General features: G+C 41.4%; 1 protein-coding gene and 1 pseudogene across 2 annotated transcripts in view; both read left to right on the top strand.

The window, feature by feature from the left end:
* SYNPR (synaptoporin) overlaps positions 1–21,731 on the top strand; it is a 304,609-nt gene that overhangs the window by 221,310 nt on the left and 61,568 nt on the right. The gene's annotated exons all lie outside the window — the stretch shown is intronic.
* LOC136129937 (TM2 domain-containing protein 2 pseudogene) lies at positions 9,384–10,023 on the top strand (annotated as a pseudogene).

Raw genomic sequence — 21,731 nt, 5'->3', positions numbered from 1 at the left:
GCCCTGCTGACACCTGACTTCTGATTTCTGGCCCTCAGAATTGTGGCAGAATAAATTTCTGTTATTTTAAGCCACCCAGTTAATGGCAATTTGTTATGGCAGCCCTAGGAAACTAAACCACAGGTTGTGAAAGCAACTGGTTCTCCTGCCCTCCTTCGTTTGGCTTGTGGCCAGCTGTCAATCATCTGGGAAGACAGAGGAATGTTAGGTCAGATCCCAAAAGCCATATAGCACACAGGAGTCGTTTCAGTGTCCATTTCTGTGAATGTGCTTTGTGATTTTTATCTTCTAGTGCCATTTTGTTTAAACAAATGATGAAATTAGTTTATACTTGAGAGTCAGCTCCCAGTGGATATATGGAAGAGAGGCAGACCCAGTGTTAAATGAGTGGCAAAGCAAAGTGAAGGCTTAGGCAGAATCCTCTCTGGTGATCTATAGCACCATAGATTTTTAGTGGTTGTGCATAAGAGGAATGAATAGATAGACAAAGGAAGGAGGGAAGGAAGGAAGGAAGGAGGGAGGGAGGGAGGAGGGAAGGAAGGAAGGAAGGAAGGAAGGAAGGCGGGGAAGGAGGAAAAAAGACAGATAAAGTAGACCATGATATGACCAGTGGAGACCTTTGAATGCCCCCTTTCAATCAATGCCGTGTAGGGCATCAAGACATTTATATTTAATTCACAAACAGCTGAGAATGCTCAGAACGTTCTTGGTATCCACTACGATGACACAAGCTGGCCATGCCTCCACTCTCACCACCCTCACTGTTTCAAGTCAAATATTGAAATGCAGTGAACAGTATCCCAAGCAGAGAGCTAGGAATCTGATTCTTTTTGATCAGTAAAGCACTAAAAACAAAACCAAAAAAAAAGGCAATAACGTATACAGGTATAATCACAGTACACACGTATATTTACTGCATTGGACTTTTTCTCATCCGACTTCTGACATATGTGGATTACTGTTGGGCCAGGAAGCTCATACTTGATAATTGGCAGCTGTATTTTAACTGCAGGCTTGAATGTTTTGGGGGAAAAAAAAAAAAAGAACAGATGTTGAGATGCCTGTTTGGGGGGTATGTGTGTATCACTGCCTGTCCTTAAACATGCTGAAGGAGACAGAGTAAGTCATGGAAAATGGAGCAAAACTCTAAGAAATCTCTGCTTATGGTAACTGCTGGACCGTAGTATAATGCCTGCCTTTGGCTTTCGGCTTTTCAGCACACACATGGCCTTGGCTTCTGCTGCTCCCTCTTCTGGATTTTCCTCCCCTCATCAAGGCCCATTGCAAAATCTACCTCTCGTCTTCCTACCCTGGATAGAACTTCGAGGGAACAGATCACAGATCTTATTAAATTGGAATAATTGATATTTATTGTAGGATAAAGCCACTGGGGACCAGTAATTGAGTGAGAATGTAAACCACTGTTAATAAGAATTGGGGCCTTCCCTGGTGGCGCAGTGGTTAAGAATCCACCTGCCAATCCAGGGGACACGGGTTTGATCCCTGGTCTGGGAAGATCCCGCATGCCGCGGAGCAACTAAGCCCATGCGCCACAACTACTGAGCCTGCGCTCTAGAGCCCGCGAGCCACAACTACTGAGCCCACGAGCCACAACTACCGAAGCCCGTGAGCCTAGAGCCCGTGCTCTGCAACAAGAGAAGGCACTGCAATGAGAAGCCCGCGCACCGCAACAAAGAGTAGCCCCTCCTCCAGCAAATAGAGAATGCCCGCGTGCAGCAATGAAGACCCAACGCAGCCAAAAATAAATATAATAAATAAATTTATTTTTTAAAAAATAAGAATTGGACCAACCAAGAACTGCAGAGTCCCAAATGAGCATTTTTCTATTTCAGCATTTCCTTGAGCTCCTGATGAATAACCTTCTGCTTTTAGGATGACTTGCTCTTTTGATAGCCTCTGATGTGCTTGTTTTCTCAGTGCATTTAAATTGGGTCATGGGGCAGGAGCTGGCAGTGCTCTAAAGCTTCCCCCAAGAACATGGGTCTGTGATGTGTGTTTAATGTTTTCCCTGTAACAGAGATAAATGTCATCAGTAATTCTGATTGGCAGGCCCAATGTTTAAGGCTTTTGGAATTATCTGAGTCGCAGGGTCGCAGGAATCATTCTGCATTCAAATATTTACAAGGCGTAATTAAATGGATTAATGATGTGGGGTTCTAGAAACAATATGGTGGTGTTAAATTTTCCAGCAGCTTTCTACTAGTTTCATCATTCCTTTTCCCCCCCTTGTCTATCTTTTCCATTTACGATTTTTGCTTTTAGCCCTCAAAACCTCTATGAGCTTCTGATATCGCAGACTTTGCACTGAATTTCTCACTTGGCCCCTCTTGTTACTGCCTCTCAGTATCCAAAGGCCCGAGAGAGTGGCATGGACATATATATACACTACCCTTCGTGCTTCTTAGATTAAATCCTCCACTCTTGTCATTCCTCCTCGCTTTGCGTAATTAGATAACATCTGATACAGCTTTGAAGATGTGAGGTGCTGTCCCAGTGCTAAGTGGGATGGTTCTAATTATTATCTTGAAGTGTTGCATCACCGTATTCTCCTTCTTCCTCTCATTCTTTTCTCTCTCTTAGTCATCTGGGTATGAATAATGAACACAGTGTTTCCTTAAATGGAAGAATGGAAATATAGTTGACTTCTTTTTCCCAGGTTGCCTATTGGCAGAAATTGAGGCATATCCATGTGCTTTTGGCCTGGGAAAACGAAAAGGGAAGATTGAGACACTAGAATGTGAATTGTGAATGATCACAGTCTTAGAGATTTTTTAAATGACTTCTGTTTTTATTACCAAACCAACAAAAAATTGTTGTAGAGAATTTGGATAATTCAGAAAAGCACACAGATGAGAAGACATATGACATGTGTTTTCCTCTTCCAAATTTTGTGTATATAGTATATACTATAGTCATATTAATCTATTTTCACACACAAAATAAGGTCAACCTGAACATAATGTTTTCTAACTTATGCTTAAACTTAATGCACTGTGAACATTTAAATTACATATTCTTCTCATCATCATGACCACAGGCCCCCCTCTTATACAGATGGACCACAACTTATTTAACCAGTTCCCACAGGCGAACAATTAGTTGGTTTCCAATCAACAACTAGTCCAGCAATTAATTGGACTAAAATAAACAATGCTGCAATCAGCATCCTTTATACATAGCCAGCATAGTTTTTTAAAAAATTTTTTCTTCAGCAAAAATTTCTGAAATTAGATTTGCTCTTCAAAGGATATAAAAGTTTCATAAGCATTGGCTATTTAGAAAGACACCCAGAAAATGGTACTAACTCAAGCTGCCCATCTTGGGTGGGTTAGAAAAGGACACCCCATGTCAGAGTGTCTCTTTCCTGGTCTTTCCTTAGCTTAGACATCTAACGCTGGATTGGTCTTCTTTCTGGATGAACATGCTTTGGAAATATCACTTGGATTCTTAGAATGGTTCTAAAGAATGGTCCAGGGCTCCTCATGACTCGTCAGCAAGGTCCTGCATCCCTAGGACATCAGTTGTATCAGAGGCAAATTCGTGTTTAAAGAACCGCCCACTGGAAACAGTTACACTGGTTTTATGCCAAATCAGAAGAGAAATTGTAAAGAAGGAAGAAGGAATATTAATGCTTAGTGACCACCTATACAGTGCTGACATTGTTTTCTCTTAACAATCTTATAAGATAGTGAAGCTTCACCTTCCTTTTGTAGTTGAGCTAGAGTCAAATCCATCTCTACCTGATGCCAAAGACCATGGTCTTTACTCCCCTCTTTAACTCAGTTTTGTAGTTTAACTACTCAGAGCAGAGTTCCAAAAGCCATGAAGAGTCTGCCTCTCACTTAGCTCTATGTTCTGTCCATTTTTTCTTTCTCTTTAAATATCAATTTGGTACACATTTGGCTTTCCAAGTGTTAGAAAGCAACATTTCTCTTGTTTTACTTGTAGGTCATGTTTTCACTAGAATCCTTGATGTATTATTCTTTTTTCTCTTTGCCTAAAAATGTAATATAAATTCATGAGGGCTTTGAATAGTGTTATACATGGGATGTCATTTAACCTGCCTTGCAAAGTCTGTTTATCAAAGCAAGAACTACTTGTTGGAGGATGTTAACGTCCTGAGTCAAAGGAAAAATAAACTGTGGGCTTTAGAGTGACCTTTCTACATATGTATTTACTGAATGCTTAAGGAGAATTCTGACATCTCTAGCCGAAGATGGTTTAGGAACCAAACAGTGAACTAGACAAGCTTGTATCCATAAACTGAGGACTCTAGCAAAGATGAAGACAGTATAGCATAGGGGTTATCAGCACAGATTGAAAGCTTTGGAACTGATCTTACCTCTAAGTCTCATTTTCCTTTTCCGTATGACGGGGATAGTAAGGTTTACTTGGAGAATCATCCTAATGGTTAAATGAGTTCATGTGCTTTCAAGTGCTTAGTAGGGTGAGATCAAACCTGAGCTTGATCTCAGTGGATGATCATGGAGGAAAAGGTATTTTAAGAAACAGAAAAAAACCATACACTAAGTGAATCTGTACTGGAAAAGCATTAAAGGGATGTAAAAACTGCCTCTCCTAATGTAGACATCAAGGATATAGCATCCCTTTTTCTTTATTATAGAAAAAAAGTACTGTGAAGAACCCAGAGTTACTTCATAAACTTAATTTATTTAATTACAGGAGAAATTCTTCACTTCTTTTGGAAACTTGTTCCCTCCTCCCCCCACCCAGTTTGAGAATCTGACGAAGCTTTGAATTCTCCATAGAAACATGCACATTCACATCATATTTTGCAACTTCGGGGGCACCAATCTATTCCAGGTTAAAATTACCCCCGAACATAGAGGTTGTAGACACATTTTCATTTATCTGAACACGGTCAGAAGGGAGAGGGCTCTAGCTGGGAATGCCCAATGCCAAAGCCAGAGATTCTAATCATTGCTGTATGCTGGATACATTCTGTGCCCTTGAGCACTCATAATGTAGAAAGGAAGACAAATAGGGAAATGAATGAGCACAGTGCTATGTGGCAAGAGGGACAATACGCACATATACTGAAAGGAATGCTTTCATGATGCAGATTGAGGAGGGAGGGCTGCAAACAATATGATTTCACAAGTGCAGCAGTGGTCCCAGGGTCTTTCAGAATCTTCGGAGATTCTGTGAACCGTGTGGCATGTATTTCATCAAAATCAAAGTCCCAGATTACAGGTAACTCAAAGAATCACCCATGTCCTCTCCCACTAAGTCCATCCTCCTCTATATGAGAGAAATGGAACAGGGGATATGGAAGGATGGAAACTTATCAGGAGACATACCTTCATCTTTGATTGGTAAGTTTTATCTCACCTATATTATTCTATAATGTCTGGAATACCCATACCTTGAAATTCCTGAATTCTTGATTCGAAATATCTGGAGGAGGGAACAGACACACCACTTCACCTTGTACACACAACCTTGTTTATGGAGGACTCTAGCTGCATCCCAGGCCTGGAGGCCTGCTTGCCCAGCAAAGGACTCTAACATGGACGAACAAGAAAAGGAAGGTACTAAGGAAATGCCCTGGCCATTCAGTGATGCTCAGGTGAGCATGGGAGCAAAATTAGAGCAATTCTCTACTTTCAAGTGTATTGCTAACTCCGTTTGCAGTAGCCCACCACTACTAAGTATTTTCCTTTAGACACACCTAAATTCAAATCATAGCCCTACCAGCTGCCAGCCTCCGACAAGCGACCTAACCTCTCTGAATACTGAGTTAACATGTACTGAATGCCACCTGTATCTGTGGTCCTGTCCTAAGTGTTTTACATATGTGGACTCAGCCCACCCTCAAAACAACTCTATGAAGAAGGAATTATTACTGTTACCATTGAATATTGCTCAGGATCACACAGCAAGTGGGCAGAGCTGGAAATGGAGCCCAAGCTATTCAGCCCCAAGGCTGGAACCCTCACTCCCAAGGCCATGGTGCCTCCAAGTGCCACAGGTCAGTTTCAGCATTTGTGATAAAGGGACGATGCTGACCATTCTTCAGAGTAGTGGTTGGGTTAAACAAGACTGGTTTTGTCAATCATTGAATACTAGGGTCCCTGACCATAAAGGGAATCCTTCTGGGAGAATCCATAGGCATGGGAGAAATCAGGTTGGCCGCAGAAAGTCACACACCACTGACCACAGCAAGCCAACCGACTGTCTATATCAACAATGCTTTTTATCTGTTCTCTTTTTTTCATCTCACCACCTTCTGTTTTCTGCACTACTCCCAAGTGACTGTTCAAATAGATGAAACTGATAGCATTTCATTTCCTTGTGGTCTTCATTCCTGGCTACCGTGATCCTTCTTAGTGAACAAATGACTTGGCTTTTCTGAAACTGTCTGGGTTGATATGTTTCGTTTCAATTGCAATATGTTCTTTCAAAGGTGAATGATCAGAAACCATTGTCGGAAAGTCAAGAACGCACTCAGAGTCCAAGAGCTAATACAGTTTTGTTTGTTGCTTTAATTACTGTGTAGATGTGCTTAGGTTGTTTGGATTGCTGTTCTTGTAGAAGAAAATTGAACGCACATAGCTAACCCTTCAGTAAATGTTTTTGAGCCCTACTTTTGTGTATAATGCAGGGCTAGCTCTAAGCAAAGAGAAAGGGACTTCCAGAGAGCTCAGACCTGGACCTAGTCTTTCGAGTGGGGCAGGGGGTAGGGGGTACATGACAGGCTGGAGAGATAAATAAGACAAAGAGAGCTACTGTCCATTAGAAGGGTAAAGGAATAGGCTGTGGTGCTTTACAGAGGAGAGAGATTGCATCCATCTGGAATGATCACGGAAGGCCTTCCTGAAGGTGGTGGCAACTGAATAGAACTTTGAAGGACATAGAGAATCTAGACTAGGATATGGTAAACCAGAAAGGGTGAAGGACATTCCAGCTATGCAGAATGTATCTGGAGAGTAGCATATGATAAAGAGACTTTATGCAGGAGGTTAATTTTTATAAAGAAAAAAGACCTCATTTGCTGGGGTAATAAATAGGGAATGAATCAGATTAACATCTCTGATTTCATTTCTTACCATTCTCCCCTGTTCCACAATTCCTCTAATACAATACTGCCTCAGGGCCTTTGCACTTGCTGTTCCCTCTGATCTGAACACTTTTCACAGATCTTTGCAGTCACTGACTATAACAAAATACATGTTTGTTTCAAAGCACTTTACATACAGTCTTGTTTAATATTCTATGCCTGGCACAGGGAATCTCACATCTAGTGTGTTCCTATTCCCTGCCCACCCATGTATCTATATCACTTCAAAATACTAGTTTTTATGCAAGCCTAGAAAATTGAAATTCTTGATTTCTCCTTCTGTGAAAATGCTTACTTCCCTTTAAGCAGTGGTTCTCAACCTGAAGCACATTAGAATCACCCGTGGACCTTTTGAAACCACAGATGCCCAGGTCTTACACCAGACCAGTTAAGCCCGAACCTCGGCAGCTGAGACCCAGGCAGTATCAGTATCTTGACAAAACTCTCCACATGGTTTTGGTGGACAGCCCTCACTGAGAACCTCTGCTTTAGAAGGAGAAGTCAAGGGCAGTGGCCTTTCCTGATGATACTTCTCTTCCCTGCTCGCTCTGGCAGGGTGGGGTCAGTAGCAGGATCCATAGCAAAGAGACACAATCCGGAAGGCAGAAGCAATACACATTTCCTTCCTAACACCGAGGATAAAGGTGTGTCTGCTGTGCGCCTGGCACTGTCCAAAAGGGATGAAGAGTGTAGGGAACCAGAGAGAAGGCAATGAACCCTTTGGGTCCCCGGAAATGCCCCCATCTCTTGGAGACAAGACTACTGACTGCAGGGTTTGGTCATGAACCAAGAACAATGTTCCAGTTAGGAGGCCAAAGGAGACTTCCCTCAGATCTTCACTGAACGAAAGGCGTTATTTCCCAGAGTGCAGTGGCATGTTCTAGAATCTCCGTCCCTTTATGAATCAGTCATTGCCTTAGTCCGTGAGACTTGACATGCTGTTGTTCTTGCTTCTGTCTCTGACCTCATTTCCTGGTGCTCTTCCCTCCCTCAGTACCCTGCAGCCGCACTCCCCTCCTCCAGGACTTGAGATAAAATCCGCCTCCACAGAGGCCTTGAGATACCACCAAGAGCGATTCCCTTCTCGGGACCATGCTGTCCGCTCTTACCTGGGCTCTTTAAGCCTCTGCTTCCATATAGTTGCCTGATTTGCTCTTCCCGGTCTCTGCTCAAATATCACCTCCTCAGAGAGGCCCTTCCTGACCTCTTTATCTAAATAGTACCCTACTTCCTCTCCATCTCTTTGCTCTGCTTCATTTGCCTTATAGCTTTTATGGTGGTATATTTCCTGTTTGGTGGTTCATTTTCCATTTTCCCTGACAGAGTGTAAGCCCAAAGAGCTGGGACTTGTTCACTGCTGTATCCCAGCTCCTAGCACAGTGCCCAGTACAGAGTGAATGCTCAATAAATATTTGTCATATGAATGAATTCAATAAGGTTTTATTCTCATTGTATTCATACGTATATTTATTTTCTCTTAAAGGCAAGTGATACTAGACTTTTAATTCGAGGTAAATGGTCTACTTTTTAAATGAGTTAGTGTCAGGAAATGAGGAATCAATTTAAAGAAAGATATTAAGTAAGTGGAAGCATAAGTGATCCACAGATGTGGTGTGGCTCATGAGAGGGATGCGAATGACCGGCATTTGGGAAACACTGGTCTAGAAGCAGATCAGCAAACAAAGAAAGAAGCACAAGCCTAGAAGTAAGGGGAATATCCTCTAGTCATGCAAATCAGGATGCTGAATGATAAACTTCGTCTACCTGCAACTGCAGTCTCTTGCAGTGTTGAGGTACAATTCATCTGGCATTTACTGAACATCAGCTATGAGCTCAGTGTGACTGGGGGGTAAGTGAGATATAGAATCCAATCCCATTTTCAAAGGTGAACCTCGGAGACAGCCATGGGCACTATGACAGTAGAAATCAAAATGGGATCAATGCTATACGAAAGGTCCAAAGAGACCACAGAAGGGTAGCATTTGTTTCTCTGGAGGTAATCAGGAAACCCTTCTCTGAAGAGGAGAAATTTGCATGGGACCTTGAAGAACGGGTAAGATTTCAATAGGCAGAAATGGGGGCCAAACCAAGGCATTCTGGACAGAGGGAACACCAGGCAGAATAACAGCAAATAATATGGGGAAATGAGCTCACAGGGCACAGTGGAAAAAAAAATCTATGGGGGGGCTGCTTGGAGAGGCCTGACCAGGCGGGGCTTGGGTCAGCGGTGCTGGCCGGGGTTTGCTGTTGAGGCCGGCTCTCCGCCACTGGGCCCGGGAAGATGGTGCTGGGTGGTTGCCCGGTGAGTGAGTTACTCCTCTGCGGCCAGGCGGCTTTGCTGATGGGGAATCTCCTTCTGCTGCATTGTGTCTCTCGGAGCCACTGGCACAACACTACCGCCGAGCCTGAGCCCACATCCGCTGGCGCCACCCACCCGGAAGGCACCACCTGCTCTGCGAGCTGGGGCTATGGCGACCCCACTCTCCAGTCATCCTTTGCTCTTACCTACCCGATGAATTTATAGAGTGTGAAGACCCAGCGGACGATGTTAGAAATGCAATGGCATCCCAGGAACTTGGTTATGGCTGTCTCAAGTTCGGTGGTCAGGCCTACAGTGGTGTGGAACACACCTCCGTCCAGTGCCGCGCCCTGGACGGAATCGAATGTGCCAGTCCTAGGACCTTCCTACGAGAGAATAAACCTTGTATAAAGTGTACTGGACAGTACTTCATAAGCACTTTGCTCTGCTTCTTCCTGGGCTGTTTTGGAGTAGATTGTTTCTGTCTGGGACACGCTGACACAGCAGTAGGGAAGCTCTTGACACTTGGAGGTCTTGGATTTGGTGGTTTGTTGACCTTATTTTGCTTATTACTGGAGGACTGACGCCAAGTGACAGCAACAATTAGTGCACTGTTTACTAAAAAGAGTTGCTGCCGTGGCCCAGAGAGGCAAGTCTCCTGAATTCACCTCTACAGGCTCAGAACTCTTCCTTGTTATCAGACCTGACCATTACCTTCCTCTTTGGAGGGAATGGCTTTGGCGAGGGAGGTTTCTTTGGACTGTGGATTTTCAACCCAAACTTTACTTTGCAGACTAGAAATGACAAGCAAACAGTATTGTGGGTATCAAGTTTGTACCTTTCCTCATGTACAAAAAAATATAAAGGATAGTGATTAACTCATAAGCTGCAGAAGGGTTTCCATAGTCTTTATTTCTGTGCGCTGCTGTATAATCAATCCTTTGGAGCAAGTGGACCCAACAGGGTAAGTAAAGTGAATGTTTTTAGCCTTGTGCCTTTTGTGACTGAGTCCTCATGAGGTGAAGATCGGAAGCTGAACCAATGAAAATCTTCAGCAGAAGTAGAAGCGGCGATGGATTTTAATACACACTGAAATTCTGACTTTCTGAATTTAAATTGCAGAATCAATGTTGCCAACCTGGAATGCTCATTCGGGTGTTTTCAGTAGGTAGAGTGAAACTCAAAACTATATTTGTTGTGCCTAAAGCTAAGCATTTGAACTGAGCCTGTCAATAAACCCTACTGTTCCATCATTATTATGTCTGAGAGGGAATATATCCAGTACAGTAATTTCCTCTTTCCAATTATGTTTTGGATAGCTAAACATGTCTGAGTTCAGCTATCCTCTTGCCAGACTTTTCCTATCAAGAAAGTAGTATTTACCAGTTTAGAGAGTCCATGCTGTAGACTGGTAAAAAAGAAAAAAAGATTTCATACAAGTAACTATAAATCTGTTCTTCATGATTGGGTAAGAAAATATGAGGGGCCTCGTGCCCTTGGAAAGAAAAGCAGACTCTTCCTTAAAGGCTATTACTAGTTACTGCTGGGTAGAGTTAGGATGTGATTCGGGGGGCAAAGAGAAACTGAACACATTCTGTCAAAATAAGCATGGTACCAGAATCTCTCAGTGTGGGCTACAGCAGTCAGTCATAGGGAAAGAGACAGCCAAGGTTTTGAGTTCCCAAATCACTGGGAATAAAAGAAAATGTTCTGAATTATAAGCGTTTTTTTTTTTTTAAGAAGATGTTGGGGGTAGGAGTTTATTAATTTATTTATTTTTGCTGTGTTGGGTCTTCATTTCTGTGCGAGGGCCTCCTCTAGTTGTGGCAAGCGGGGGCCACTCTTCATCGTGGTGCGCGGGCCTCTCACTGTCGCGTCCTCTCTTGTTGCGGAGCACAGGCTCCAGACATACAGGCTCAGTAGTTGTGGCTCACGGGCCTAGTTGCTCCGCGGCATGTGAGATCCTCTCAGATCAGGGCTCAAACCCGTGTCCCCTGCATTAGCAGGCAGATTCTCAACCATTGCGCCACCAGGGAAGCCCCACTATAAGTGGTTTTTAAAACTTAGTTTCCATCCCTTGCAATCTGAGTTGAAAAGAACTGTTAAATATAAGGTAAAAATGGGGTTTGGAAGGTCAATCAAACTAAGAGCATGCTATTTGGGCAACTTATAAATTCTAGAAGCAATCAAAGTAGAACTGCTCAAAGTTTAGTCTCATAATAATTGACATAAAGACCAAGAATCCCAGTTAAAATAACTCTGAATATGCTCTGTCATTATGAAGCAGTTTTCCTAAGAGTTTCAGCTTTATTAGCCCTGATTAATATGACCACTGTTCTTATGGTATTAAATGGTGGCAATTATGTAAAAGTTAAAACAGATTTTTCTAGTTTGTCCTGAAAGTTCTGTACCACATTGACCTTAACCTTCTTTATAGCAGTAATAATTGATGGATTCTTTTAGAGTGTAATCTCTACATTCTAAGGCAGTATATATATATATATTTTTTTTTTTTTTTTTTGCGGTACTCGGACCTCTCACTGTTGTGGCCTCTCCCATTGCGGAGCACAGGCTCCGGACGCACAGGCTCAGCGGCCATGGCTCACGGGCTCAGCCGCTCCGCGGCATGTGAGATCTTCCCGGACCGGGGCACAAACCCGTGTCCCCTGCATCGGCAGGTGGACTCTCAACCACTGCGCCACCAGGGAAGCCCTAAGGCAGTATATTTTAAATTGTTGTGGGTCATGAAGAAACTGGACCTTCTCCCCAGAAAAATGAACAGAAACATAAAATTTTGCATAGAACTTAAGAGGGTTCAAGGATGCCCCTTTTTAAAAAGAAAAAGAAAAAAAAAACTTCTAAGAAAAATCTGGAAAACAAACTAAAATTGAAATCTTACCCCAAATACGATACTACTTTAAAACCACAAATCCTGCTTCATCTCACAAGTTTAAAAAAAAATAAATCTCCTTAAGGATATTCACAAACCCCATCAAAAGCTATTTTCTTTTAAAACTAAAAGTAAAAAATAAAAAATCATTAATTGTTAATGTTTCCAGGAGGAAGAGCTTGGGTAAAGAGGTAAAAGTCTGTAAGTTATTAAATTTTCTATTTTATAGAAGAAGCCCTTCTCACAGAAAAGGTGATGGGGATCAAAGTTGTTTCCACTGCTAGGCAACAGCCTGAGAATCTTTATATTCCTCTGTGATGATCTGCATTTTTCAGTTTCAGTGTGGCTTCTAGGTGATGCCCATCCTCTGTATTCACAAACCCTGGCCAGATGTGATACAACCTGAAAAACTATCTGAATAAAGGAATATTTTTTTAAATGGGAAAAAAATATCTATGGACTTCAGTGGAAAGCCCATGTAGCACTTGCAATCTGCCTGCTTTCGTGTCTCTTTGTATAACTGATGGCAGACGCATCATCCAAAAGGCATTTCAGGTGATTGTGTCCACGTCCTCACAGAGAGGAGCTTCAGGAAGACATCTCTACTTCCAAATAACCAACCTCAAATCCACTCTTTATTTCTGAAAAGAAAATAGCTGGGAAACCCCATCCTGTCATTTCCATTGTTATTGCATAGGCAGTGATCAACCACTGCCCTAGATATGCATTAAAGGGATGCCCATCCTTGATAAAAAAACTCCAGAGAATGGGGGCATTACTTGCCAGAACGCTGAGAAGCTCTGTGGACCAGGAGCTGCTCTTCATCAGTGCCAGGAATACAGATAAATCTACCCTTGGAACTACCCGGAGTCCACCCCGAGCAAAAATCCTCTTAATGAAGCCCTTCCTCTCAAGAGGAAAAGAACCCTTGAAAAGAGATGCCCTCTGGTAGCCAGATGCATAAGGCTTCCTGCTCCCTCTCCCCAGCAACCCCCTGATGGGTAATTAATGTCTTTTGCATGGCTTTATCCTGCTCCTTTGCCATACCACGCCCCCCATGTGCCAAGCCCATGACCTTGGTGATCATTTTTTAAAGTTAGTATGATTTAATCTGGCACTGTATCTTCCCATTGTGCTTCAGAGTTAGCATCCTACTTAATTTTATCCAAGGCCTTTGTCTTGAGTTACAGCATGGAACAGAAGATTCTAGGGAGGACGTTATATTAAATAATGTACAGAGAAATGAACCGTTCTTCCTAGTGGTTCAGGAGCTCATGCTGGTTCCTAGCTCCTCCCACATGCTAATACCTCATTTTGAGAAAACTTCCACTTCGAAGAATACTACGGCAGAGAAATCTCTCTTTCTCTCTCTGTCTCTGTCTTTCTCTCTGTGTGTGTCTGTTTCTCTCTCAATTAAAAAGCAACCCATGAATTGAACCTCTCTGTTAATCTCCCTTTGTCATTAACATCTCATTTTAAACCAAAGTGCCCTTCACAGAATGTTAATGGCTGTTACACAACCTGAATTTGGAGTCAAATAAACTTTACGGAAAACTGAGTTAAACCAAGCTAAGTAGGTATATTTACCGAGGTCATAGAATGAAGCCTTTAATAGGTGGTTCTACACTATTAATCTTCAAGAAGGCTGTGTAATTTGCAGCATTTCCCAAAATGAGTGTTTCCATGGAACCCTTCTTTGATGGAGTATCTGGAGAGACATGGGTTCATCAGCTAAGTGTTAAACTAGCAAAAAGAGGCCTATGTCGGCAACAGATGCTCAGATTTCCCCCTGAGATTCCAACTCCCTGCACAGCTACGATTGTTGCCTGAAAAACCACTAGGTAGGCCAAGTCGTGGGAGTTGTGTTGAACTGGGAAGAGAGGTGGTAATATTCCCTGCAGTTTCCAATCTAGCTTCCCTCCAATCTTCTCATCTGTGTAATGGGGTAATAAATACGTACCTTGAATTGCTAATAGACTTGTCTAATTTGGAATAATATCAGTAAAAACACTCAGCTAAGTAGCAGATGCAAAGGATACATTGAGTAAATAGTCGCTGGTATGTCAAGGTCCTCTAGGGGCTGCTTCTCAAATTTTACCATCTATGCAATCTCACAGGAGCTTGTTACAATTCACATCCTGATTTGGGTCTGGGATGGGGACTGAGATTCTCTGAACTTATTCTTGTAGTTTGAGGACTGTACTTTGAGAAGCAAGCATCTCAGAGATACAAAAGGAAGTGAACAGTCTCAACTTTTTAAAGAGTTATAATATATGGAGGTAACCTAGACATGCAGTCAGCTAGCTGAATGGCCAGCAGAGTGCTGGTACAAACAGTCCACTTTGGAGGGCAGTGTTACTCTTGCTCACTCAGGATTGATGGGGGAGTTTTCCCTTTGAACTGACTTTGAATGATGAGTAGACTTTGAGCAGACCCGGCGTCCTGGGTTCTGGCTGTGCCAGGAAGGCAGCACACTCCCAGAAGTGGGAAAGCATATGGGAAACTTAGAAGATGCTCAGGAGGCGTAGAACAAAAGACACGGTTTGGAGGAGGAGGTATGTATAAAGTGGACCACTGACCTGGATGTCTGAGTCTCAGGTATCAAGAAAATACAATCTAGGAGAGTTTTAAGCAAATGTATGAGTTTCCCAGAGCTGCCTTAACAAAGTACCACAAACTGCATGGCTTAAAACAACAGATATTTATTATCTCATAGTTCTGAAGTCTAGAAGTCTGAGACCAAAGTGTCAACAGGGCCAGGCTCCCTCTGAAACCTGCAGGGGAACCATTCCTGGCCTCTTCCTGGCTCCTGGAGGTTTGCTGGCAATCCTTGGCATTTCCTGGCTTAGTCGTCACATGGCGTTCTCCCTGTGTCTCTGTCTTCACGAGGCCATCTTCCTGTAAGGGTACGAATCATATTGGATCAGGGGCCCATCCTACTCCAGCATGACATCATTTTAATTAATTACATCTGCAGTGACCCTATTTCCAAATAAGGTCACAGTCTGAGGTACTGGGAATTAAGAATTCAGCATATCTTTTATGGAGGACTCAATTCAGTGCATAACAGCAAATATGTATGCACCCACTGGGCCCCAGAAATCTCCTCTGCCCTATAGGATAAACTTCAGAAATGACTTTTTCCCACTGGGAAAAAATGAAGGACCGTAGCGCTGAAGACCTCTGCCTTCTCTATCTACACCCCTTCCCAAGTATGAAAGATCGTCAGGACATCCCATTGGTCACTGAACTAAGCTGGAAATTCAGGACACTGAGGCTGGGGAAATCAGGGTAGCATTAGAATTCCCACTGAAGCCTTCTTTCCTCTTTTATGCCGACTTCCATAGGAATGTTATGTCGTTCCCAAGGAGCTTCTGGGAGTGTGAGACCCAGAAGCACCATCCCTAATGTGTTCACACAGCAGAGTTCAATAAAATAATGACGTACAAAGTCTTTCTTCCTAAACTCTGTAAGAAGCAGTGGCCTTCCATTTTTTCCCTTTGCTCTTGTCCAATAGAAGACTAATGTAAACACTGTCCACAATGTGAATTTTGTAGGTAGATGAAAAGGCGGCGCTGGGCTACTTATTTTATCAAATTTAATTGTCCTCTTGGAAAAATAGGAACTTTTTTTTTTTTTTTTTTTTTTTGGTACGCGGGTCTCTCACTCTTGTGGCCTCTCCCATTGCGGAGCACAGGCTCCGGACGCACAGGCTCAGCGGCCATGGCTCACGGGCCCAGCTGCTCCGCGGCATGTGGTATCTTCCCGGACCGGGGCACAAACCCGCGTCCCCTGCATCGGCAGGCAGACTCTGAACCGCTGCGCCACCAGGGAAGCCCAAAATGGGAACTTTTTTTAAAAAAAGAAGTGGCTTTCTGTCTTTCAGTTATATACTCTCTGGCTAGATAGATGAATTCGTTGTCACCTAGGTACACAACATCCAAATAACACTGCCTCCTAATGTCTTCAAGGTTAGCAGCATGAAAGGAGCATTTCACGCAAAAGCCCTGCCAGTGTGACCGGGAACAGTAATAAGTTTTTCAAGCCTGTTCTGTCAGACCAATTGTCCATCCCAGATTTATTCAGAGCATCCTTTCTCTGTTAAAATGAAGAAGAACGTTGGCCATATTATGTGGGCAGAAGAAAGGAAGATGTGGAAATAAAAGGATGTGAAAGGAATATCTGTTTTCAAGGCAGCTGAAAACGAGTTGCAGGCTTGGTGTAGCCGCTGTTCCCATTTGAAGAAAATAAGCCCACGTGGCTACTTGGAGGTGGTAGTTAATTTTAAACCATATTTAAAGACTGCTGAGAAACACATTGGCCCCAATTCAGACCACGGTCAGTTGTCTCTTGGTCCCACTGACTAGAATGATGCAAACACCAGGCCCCAGACATATTAGGCGGAGACCAGCAAGGTTTGACACCCTTATGTTCTCAGTCCTGTCCTAAGCAATTTGGTACATTGGCCAAGAAGGCATAAACCTTGGAAACTGTAATATGGCATGCTAAGAGAAAATAAACGATCTTCTGCAGGCCAGGCTTAATTTTGCAAATTCCATTTCCTGGAGGTAATTGGCCACTGGACGCTTACAGGAGGATTAGTCGGCTGGAGGTTTCACCTCCTCCCCTGAAATCTTCCCCAGTCTTTCCAGCCTGAATTAATATTCCCTCCTTTGGGCTCTTTTAGCACTTGATCTGTACGTCAGTTGTAGCTCTTATCACAGTCTCTGTTGGCATTACCACTATTTCTGTGTGTCTTATCTCCCCTACTAGACTCTAGGCTCTCTAAGGGACAAGACTCAGTCCTAGTCATTTGTATTTCTAGCATCTAGGACAGGGCAAGTATGCCCTCATTAGATATTTATTGAAAAACTGAAGGATGGAGGGGAAAGAAGGATTTTGTGGTTTTCTCCGTCATTATCAAACATCACTTTTGTCCTATCACACATGGTTTCAATCATATACTTTGGAGGAGAGTTCTGGAACTCTTAAGAGATTCTGAAACTTAAAAGGAATAGGAGACTTTCAAGGGAGTTTACGGATGGTTTTTTTGGGAGCTTAAATGAGTTAACAAGCAAATGCATACAGAAAACTTGCTAAAAGTAGCCCTACTTCTTTTGGATGGTCTGGAAATGGGTAGGGATGGAGGCAGACTTTGTATCCCTCAGAGTTTGGGAGGTTGCAAGTAACAGAAATTGCCTTTGAGTAACAAGTGAAGTGATTTCTTGGAAGGATTTAGGGAAGTTCACATAATGAAAGGGAATGCTGAGGAACTGGGCTGCAAAAAATACAGGAAACGAGGCAGCTCAGGACATATATATGGTTGAAACTAAGGAATGGCTTCATTCCATAGTCAAATCTGTGTATTGCTACAGGAATGGTTCAACTCAGCCCCTCATCCCATTCTTACGCAATGCCACTCAAGGTCCAGAATCCAAAAACATAATCTAGTTGTCTAAGCTGGGCCACACACCCACCCCTCTTGGCTCAGGAATGTTCCTTTTGTAGAACAGATGCCATCTCCCAAGAGATGTGATTCTCCAAAAGAAATCAAGGTGCTATTAATAAGAGAAAGGAGAATGAGTGCTTGGTAACCAAAGCACAGCTAATGTCCACTACTGTTTACCTTGGAAAATATACAAGTCAGAAAACTATTTAAAGGAATGAAACTCCCTTATAGCTAATGGGAAAGATGAGATACTAGCAAACTTTTATTTTTTAAGTAGATTAGACTTGAAATTCAAGTGCAGTACATTTGGACAAGTGCTTTCAAATAGTTTATTCATCATTTGTGTTGCCCACGTATTTCAGGAGTTTTTTACCTGTTAAATTGCTTAGAAAACCATCTTTTTTATAGAAAGATAAAAGGACCAATCTTGGAAGAAGTCATCAAATAAAGACTAAATCAGAAGTTAGAGTTGGTGGAAACATTAAGGTAACTGAATGTCTGTCAACACTTTTCTACTTTCTCATGTGGGTATGGGACCAAGTTACAGCTAGGCGGAAAGATGAACAAACTGAGCTTATTTAGTGAAATAGAACTCTAGGAAGTGCATTATTGTCCATTTCCCGTTTCTTTAATTAACATGAAAATTACATTTTTTCAACAGATAATCATTGTGCATCTCCTACTAATACTCTAATAGTAAAAGCTAATAGTCTAAGCCTTTTAAGTGCTTCTGTGTATCAGACACTCTACTAAGATCTTTATATGCATTTCTCATTTAATATTTATAAGAACTCAATGAGAGGAGGTACTCTAAGTATTAGGAAAACAGGGGTCAGAGGAATTATGTAACTTGCCCAAGGTTGCACAGCTAAGTGGCAGAAAGTAAAATAATAAAATAAAATACAGAAAATACTGATGTGGAAAATGAATACACTACACATACATTAATACATACCATTACAAACATGGTTATTAACTTTAGAAATTATTTTCTGAAGCATTTAGATGAAATATACTTGCAAAGAGCAGGTTCTCAATAAATGCATATTAAAGGCAGGAATTTAAAATGTGATTCAAAAATGTGACTTCCAGGAAATTTTTGTGGGTAGGGAAAAAGATCCATCAGCATAAAAGAGCTTTTTATAGAGAACATGATGACCTGTAATTCTTTCTACTTTCTCTGAAAATGGTTTTCAGTTGTTATATTATGACTAAATTGAGATTAAAAAAACTAATTGATTAATTTTTCCACCCTTGGCTCTGTTTGCCTCTTGAATAGTTTATGAAAGGTAGAGGTGTAATGTAGTTCTTTGACTTTTTTTTTTAATCAGGGTAATCAAGAAAATGTGGTATTGGCATAAGAATAGACATATAGAAAAATGGTGTAGAATTGAGTCCAGAAATAAACCTTTACTTTTACAGTCAATTGATTTTTCAACGAGGGTTCCAGACTTGTTAATGGAGAAAGAATAGTCTTTTCAACAAATGGTATAGGCACGACTGAATACTGACATGCAAGAGAATGAAGTTGGACCCCCTACGTCACACCATATCCCAAAATTTAATTCAAAATGGATCATAGATGATATAAAAGCTAAAACCTATAAAACTCTTAGAAGAAAACATAGGAGTAAATCTATATGATCTCAGGTTAGGCAGTGATTTTTTAGGTACGGCACCTAAAGCATAAGCAACAAAAGAAATAACAAATAAATTGGATTACATCAAATTAAAAAAAGAGAACAACTTTGTGCTTCAAAGGACACTTCAAGAAAGTGAAAAGACAACCCACAGAATGGGAGAAAAATCTTGCAGATCATAAACTGAAAAAGGGACTTGAATCCAGAATATATAAAGAACTCTAACAATTTGGCGATGAACAGGCAATTCAGTTTTTAAATGGGCAAGGATTTGAATAAACATTTATCCAAAGAAGACATACAGATATCCAATAAGCACATGAAAGTATGCTCAACATCACTAGTCATTAGGGAAATGCAAATCAAACCTCACTAAAATGTCTAAAATTAAAAAGACAGATAATAACAAGTATTGACAACGATGAGGAAAAATAGGATGTTCCTACATTGCTAGTGGGATTGTAAATGGTACAGCCACCTTGGAAAATGGTTTGACAGTTTCTCAGTGTTAGGAGAATATGAGTCAGAGAAATTACGTAACTTGCCCAAGGTTGTTAAATCATATGATCTTACATAAATATACTCATGTTTAACTTACATGTTAAACATATGAGTATGTTTATGTAAAATCATATGATCCAACGATTCCACTCCTCAGTGTATACCTAAGAGAAGTGAAAGCATACATCCAAACAAAATTCTGTACAAGAATGTTCCTAGCAGCATTATTTTTAACAGTCCAAAAGTGGAAACAACCCAAATGTCCATCAGTTAATGAATGGATAAGCAAGATGTGGTATATCCATACAACGGAATATTATTCAGCAATATAAAAGGAATGTTCAACAACATGGATGAACTTTGAAAGCATTATGCTAAGTGGGACTTCCCTGGCAGTGCAGTGATCAAGACTCTGCGCTTCCACCGCAGGGGGCACAGGTTCGATCCCTGGTCGGGAAAGTAAGATCCTGCATGCAGCGTGGCACAGCCAAAAAAAAAAAAAAATTATGCTAAGTAAAAAACCCAGTCACAAAATGCTACATATTGTATGATGCTATTTATATGAAATATCTAGAATATGCAAATTTATGGAAACAGAGTATATTAGTAGTTTCCAGGGGTAAGGAATGGGAGAATGGAGTATGACTACTAATGGATAGGAGACTTCTTTGGGGGTGATGAAAGTGTTCCGAAATTAGACAGCGGTGTAAGTTGCTCTGTGACTGTACTAAACTCTATAAATATACAAAAAAACACTGAATTGCACACTTTAAATGGGTGAATTTTGTGGTATTATATTATGGTTAATTATATTTCAATAAAGCTGTTGCTTAACCCTAAAAATCATGGTCAGTCATCATCCCTGTGTGATGGTAAGTTTGTGGAGTGACTTGTAGTTCCCGAGACTTGCTATTTTCATACATTTCTATACCTATCCACTCACTTTACCATTCGTCTACAAACTTCCTCTCACTTTCCTTTCCCCATTCTAATACCCCTTTCCTGCCATGTAAATTTTCTATTTCTCTTTCATGAGTTGGCTTAGATTTCATCTCTACTAGGAAATCTCCCTGAATCCCTAGTTCAACCTTGAGCTGCATTTATCTGAACGTTCCAGTGAACGTTATACACGTCTTCTTTCCAGCAAAGATCATATTCCATGGTAATTATCTGTTTAAGTGTCTGTGTTCCCACTAGTGTATAAGCTCCTTGAGGCATTGTCTTTGTGTTTTGAGGTATGGTACGATGTCTGGCACATAATGGGTACTTAGAAATGTTTACTGAATGAATAAACGAATGAATGCTTAAAGATAGAAAATTTGATGTTTCTGCGTTGAAGGATTCTGTGATATCAGGATATTGTCTGATCTCAGAAAGTGTCTTGGACTTAAACCTTAAATACTTTTGTGTGATGAATTCAGATTACCTGTGGAAATCAATGCTCCAGTAAATAAATATTTGCCTTCTAAATGTGAGAAGCTAACTCAGTCCTTACATGTCTCAGGATAAGCTGAGCTCCCTAGGATGAACAAGTAATTTTTTCTACTTCATGGAATACTCTTGTATAATTAACCAGTTATGTTGTAGGATCCTAAAACATTTCACTGGAGAATCTAGTCTTGGTTGTTAATAAGCCCAAGATATTTTAAGCTTTGAATCTTGAGTCTCTTGTGGTGGGAAATAGAGCCTCTGGTGAATAAATTTTATCCAGATCACTGTCCTTCTAAAACAATATCTCGATGCTCTGCTACTTAAGCACATTGTGGGTTGAAACATCTGAACAAAGTTATCACACAGACAAATGGATTAAGAATATACAATGGGGGCTTCCCTGGTGGCGCAGTGGTTGA

This window comes from Phocoena phocoena, chromosome 10 (genome assembly GCF_963924675.1).
Source record: "Phocoena phocoena chromosome 10, mPhoPho1.1, whole genome shotgun sequence".
NCBI lineage: Eukaryota > Metazoa > Chordata > Mammalia > Artiodactyla > Phocoenidae > Phocoena > Phocoena phocoena.
The sequence above is the reverse complement of the archived record's forward strand: the minus strand, read 5'-3'. Positions and strand labels throughout refer to the sequence as shown.